The sequence below is a fragment of the Etheostoma spectabile genome, chromosome 21, assembly GCF_008692095.1.
Source record: "Etheostoma spectabile isolate EspeVRDwgs_2016 chromosome 21, UIUC_Espe_1.0, whole genome shotgun sequence".
In the NCBI taxonomy this organism is placed as follows: domain Eukaryota; kingdom Metazoa; phylum Chordata; class Actinopteri; order Perciformes; family Percidae; genus Etheostoma; species Etheostoma spectabile.
The window spans coordinates 8,538,533-8,544,410 of record NC_045753.1 but is presented as its reverse complement, the minus strand read 5'-3'; positions in this window follow the sequence as shown (position 1 = coordinate 8,544,410).

The window sequence follows — 5,878 nt, the reverse complement described above, 5'->3', positions numbered from 1 at the left end:
CGGTTGAAAGTGAATGTGTTGATTTTTTTTATGGGAAAAGTCACCGTCATCAGCAGCCTCAGTGGTTCAGGTTCAGTTTGTTCCCAAGCTGATGATACATCTCCTCAGATTGGTGCCTGCATTGACAGACACAAAAATAACTTGAAATGATGGAAAGTGAGTCCAAATCATCACCCACTTAGCAAACAGACATAAGGAGCATTTTATGGAGCCGGGCATTTCTTCTTTCTGAGGATACAAACGATAAGATTTGAGAAGTGTACGCTGCCTGTCATGGGGCTAGCCCTGCCTTCATTTAAACGGGGGGGGTAGCATGTTGTATCATGCTAAGCTAACCTTAGTATGGGCAGTAGCAAGGGACGGTTAGCGTGAGCATTATTATTAGCATGTGGGCTTGCATCAATGAACGCATGGTTTGTCATTATTTCAGTACTTGTCGAAAGGCTAGAAATCATGGTTGGAAATACAACACATACACAATTAATTTCAGGTCATTTATTTTAGTTTCATTCACCTGTTTCATTTCAAGCAGGGATCTGGGTCAAATTGGCAAACAGGAAGTGTAGAGTCTGGAGTAATTATAGAGGGGAAGATCTGGAATGCCCAAGTGTCAGCCAGAGCAGAGGGAGTTCTGTTTTGAGAAGTTAATCAGCATTTCTTTTTGATATAGGTGATATAGGGTGTATTCATGAAGCCAACATGTTTGGGAATGCTGAATTTACACAATGGTGTTTGATGATTTCCCATTAACTTTGGTTGTCTTGTAGGAGGGGCTTGTGCTATAAAGGACGGAGGCGATGCTCCTCTACAGAGAACAACCATGGCAGGTGCAGGTGCAGGGTGCAAGGGCCCAAGGCCAGGGCCCAAATAGTCAGCGATTTAGCCTTTTTACTATTTGTTTGACATGGTTGATGATAGTTTCAAAAGTTATATTTTTATATCATTTTGAAAAAAGTCATTCTTTGCAATACTGCACTTCCTGTTGTACTGCTGGGAAATAAATCGAAGCACCAGGTAAAGAATCCTGAGTCCATTCCTCCTCCTTCACTACGGGGCAAACATACACATTACAAAAGAATGGCAATGCTTGCTACAAAAGAATGATTTGGTACATTCAGATGACGAAGAGGACATACACTACCGTTCAAAAGTTTGGGGTCACCCAAACAATTTTGTTTTTCCTGAAAAGTCACACTTATTCAACACCATACGTTATGAAATGAATAGAAAATAGAGTCAAGACTTGACAAGGTTAGAAATAATGATTTGTATTTGAAATAAGATTTTTTTTACATCACAACTTTGCTTTCGTCAAAGAATCTCCCTTTGCAGCAATTACAGCATTGCAGGCCTTTGGCATTCTAGCTGTTAATTTGTTGAGGTAATCGGAGAAATTGCACCCCACGCTTCCAGAAGCGATCCCAAGTTGGATTGGGTGGATGGGCTCTTCTTGCATACCATACGGTCAAGCTGCTCCCACAACAGCTCAATGGGGTTCAGATCTGGTGACTGCGCTGGCCACTCCATTACCGATAGAATACAGCTGCCGCTTCTGCTCTAAATAGTTCTGCACAATTTGGAGGTGTGTTTGGGTCATTGTCCGGTTGTAGGATGAAACTGGCTCCAATCAAGCGCTGTCCACTGGGTATGGCTGGCGTTGCAAATATGGAGTGATAGCCTTCCTTATCAGAATTCCTTTTACCTGTACAAATCTCCCACTTACCAGCACCAAAGCAAACCAGACATCATATTACCTCCACCATGCTTAACAGATGGCGTTAGGCATTCTCCAGCATCTTTTCATTTGTTCTGCTTCTCACAAACGTTCTTCTTTGTGATCCAAACACCTCAAACTTGGATTCATCCGTCCACAACACTTTTTTCCAGTCTTCCTCTGTCCAATGTCTGTGTTCTTTTGCCCATCTTAATGTTTTTCTTTTATTGGCCAGTCTCAGATATGGCTTTTTCTTTGCCACTCTCCCCTGAAGCCCAGAATCCCGCAGCCGCCTCTTCACTGTAGATGTGGACACTGGTGTTTTGCGGGTACTATTTAATGAAGATGCCAGTTGGGGACCTTTGAGGCGTCTGTTTCTCAAACTAGAGACTCTACTGTACTTATCTTCTTGCTCAGTTGTGCAACGCGGCCTCCCACTTCTTTTTCTACTCTGGTTAGAGCCTGTTTGTGCTGGCCTCTGAGGGAGTAGTACACACCGTTGTAGGAAATCTTCAATTTCTTAGCAATGTCTCGCATGGAATAGCCTTCATTTCTAAGGACAAGAATAGACTGTCGCAGTTTAGATGAAAGTTCTCTTTTCTGGCCACAAAATGTGATGCTCCAGAAACTCAATCTGCTCAAAGGAAGGTACGTTTGTAGCTTCTGTAACGACCTAAACTGTTTTCAGATGTGTGAACATGATTGCACAAGGGTTTTCTTATATCAATTAGCTTCTGAGCCAATGAGCAAACACATTGTACCATTAGAACACGGAGTGATAGTTGCTGGAAATGGGCCTCTATAACATGTAGATATGCACCAAAAACCAGACATTTGCAGCTAGAATAGTCATTTACCACATTAGAAAGTACACTCACCGGCACTTTATTAGGTACACGTCAACTGCTCGTTAACACTTAATTTTTAAGCAGCAATCACATGGCGGCAACTCAGTGCTTTAGGCATGTAGAAATGGTCAAGAGAATCTCCTGCAGTTCAAAAACAAGCATCATGTGGGAGAAGAAAGGTGATTTGAGTGACTTTGAACGTGGCATGATTGTTGGTGCCAGAAGGGCTGGTCTGAGTATTTCAGAAACTGCTAATCTACTGGGATTTTCACGCAAACCATCTCTAGGGTTTACAGAGAATGGTCGAAAAAGAAAAAACATCAGTGAGCGGCAGTTCTGTGGGCGGAAATGCCTTGTTGATGCCGAGGTCAGAGGAGAATGGCCAGACTGGTTCGAGTGATAGAAGGGCAACAGTGACTCAAATAACACCCGTTACAACCAAGGTGGGCAGAAGAGCCTCTGAACGCACAGTACGTCGAACTTTGAGGCAGATGGGCTACAGCAGCAGAAGACCACATCGGGTGCCACTCCTTTCAGCTAAGAACAGGAAACTGAGACTACAATTTGCACAAGCTCATCGAAATTGACAATAGAAGATTGGAAAAACGTTGCCTGGTCTGATGAGTCTCGATTTCTGCTGCGACAGTCGGATGGTAGGGTCAGAATTTGGCGTCTACACTCTTTGGGCCCTTGGTACCAATTGAGCATCGTTGCAACGCCACAGCCTACCTGAGTATTGTTGCTGACCATGTCCATCCCTTTTGACCAAATGGACCCAACTTCTGATGGCTACTTTCAGCAGGTAATGGCCATGTCATAAAGCTGGAATCATCACAGACTGGTTTCTTGAACATGACAATGAGTTCGCTGTACTCAATGGCCTCCACAGTCACCAGATCTCAATCCAATAGAGCATCTTTGGGATGTGGTGGAAGGGAGATTCGCATCATGGATGTGCAGCCGACAAATCTGCGGCAACTGTGTGATGCCATCATGGTCAATATGGACCAAACTCCCTGAGGAATGCTTCCAGCACCTTGTGAATCTATGCCACGAAGAATTGAGGCAGTCTGAAGGCAAGGGGGTCCAACGTTACTAGCATGGGGTACCTAATAAAGTGGCCGGTGAGTGTATGAGAGTGTATTTCTTCAAAGTTAAGACTAGTTTAAAGTTATCTTCATTGAAATGTACAGTGCCTTTCCTCAAAAAATGGACATTTCAATGTGACCCCAAACTTTTGAACGGTAGTGTATGTATTTCATTTTTAATTATCTCTTTATACTGTACATGGATGTTATTTTTGGTGAAGGGTTGTGTTTTGTACACAGTGACACAAGGGCAGAACAAGACAAAGAGAAAAGATAAATCATCGGTCAAAATCATTTGTCAAGAAAAGGAAGCTTAGTATCAAAATGGGAGCAGATAAAACAGGAACAGGTACATGTTTTAGTGCAAGTGCATAACAATGCATAGAAGATGCGGAATTAACAGGTGTTACAAGCTATTCTTAAAGAACACTAGAGAACTTTTATATCTAACTTAACTTAACTTGTAACTAATATATATATATATATATATATATATATAATATATATATTATATATAAATTAATATAATATTGTTTCCAAAATCGTTTCAATAGTTAAACAACTCATAACAGGGTGACCGGCACGTCTGCATTCGCTTCGCGGCTCTGGCTTACCGGCAGTAACTGCACTTTGCAAGTTTGCCAGATCAGGTGGCGGATCTGTTGTTCCAATGAGACATAATGGGACAACTTGTAGGGGGGACCGAAGTAGGAAAAGTGTACTAGTGTTGCTTAAAAACATCACAATAGAAATCGAAGGCTATGCTAGGCTTAGTGCTATTGGAATTGGATCAGGGAATATAAGATAAACATACTAAGGATAATTAACGATTTAAACCTATCCAATCTGACCACTGAGTAGCAGAAGGCCCAAAGAAAAATGGGTTCCCAAAATATTTGGAGCCTAATTGCACCTCTGTGGTTTAATAATGATCATTCACACTTTCCTGGACTGGGAAACAAATTAAAAATCCAAAAGTGTTTGCGAAAAACAACACCAGTACAGTGTTACAACAGTATTCTGTATTCTCAGTGTTCTCCTCACAATGTGAGGACATCTACTAAATGGAAGTTATAATCATTTAATTAGCGTTCTTTTTAGGCCAGAAAGATTGAAACAGGTGGACAGTTCTGTGCAATAGATGTCATGAATGGATTATTACAGTGTGCAGTTTGGACAATCAGGACGACAACATTCTAGATACATAATTCTATAGATATATAAAGTAAAGATATGGATCTGAAAGGACTTTGAGCATTAAACAGACATAAGCCACGCAAACTTCTCTCCATCATGGAGACCTTGAGGACAGACCACACCAACACAGAAGAGATGAGGCATCAATAGCCAGGAGACAGACAGAGACACAGAGAGAGAGAGAAAGAGAGAGAGAGAGAGAGAGAGAGGGGTGTCCCAGTATTACAGATGCTCTAACACAAAGAAGCCTGAGATAGTCACCTCAACCATATGAGCTCATGATTACACTTAATGAGAGATGGATTTGACATACTGCAAATTCAGTGTTCACAGTGCAGAAGTAGAGAGGAAGCCTTAAAGAGGAACTCTGGAGCAAAAGGTTCAGCCTGGCAGACCGAAACTAACACTGATTAAGCCTGAAGAGAAGCACCTGAAAACCTACCTGACCTGGACAAGTCTAGTCTAGGGGACCAGTTTCCATGGTACATGGGTCATACTAATGAAAATAAGCCCCATTTACAGTACAATCTTGCTTTATGAAACAACCCTCTGTTATCCCTGAGTACACATGACATGACAGAGCAACAGGTTGATAGACATAAACATTTTAAAGAGCCCCTATTATGCTTTTTTGGATTTGTCCCATCTTTAAGTGTGTTATATAGTTTTTTGGTGTATGTAATAGATGTATCATCAAGTACATACAAACACATGTCACTCCAAATGGTGCTTTCTCTTCCTAAGACTTTTTCTCAACTGCCTGAAAACATCTTGCCCACATTCCTTTTTAAAATTCCTCAATTAGTGATGTCAGTGATTGAGGAAGCCGGCCCAGTTTTTCATACGTGCTTCCCATTGGTGCTGCCTTAGAAAGCACAGTCGGCCAGAGTGGGCCAGCTAACCAATCAGAGCAGAGAGGGATTTTCAGGAAGGCGGGCCAAGAACTCAGACAATAGGCTCGTTGGAGATGAACCAGGTCTGCTCAGAATCGATCACCGGGGATCGGCGCCCGGTGCATGCCGGTTAGATTT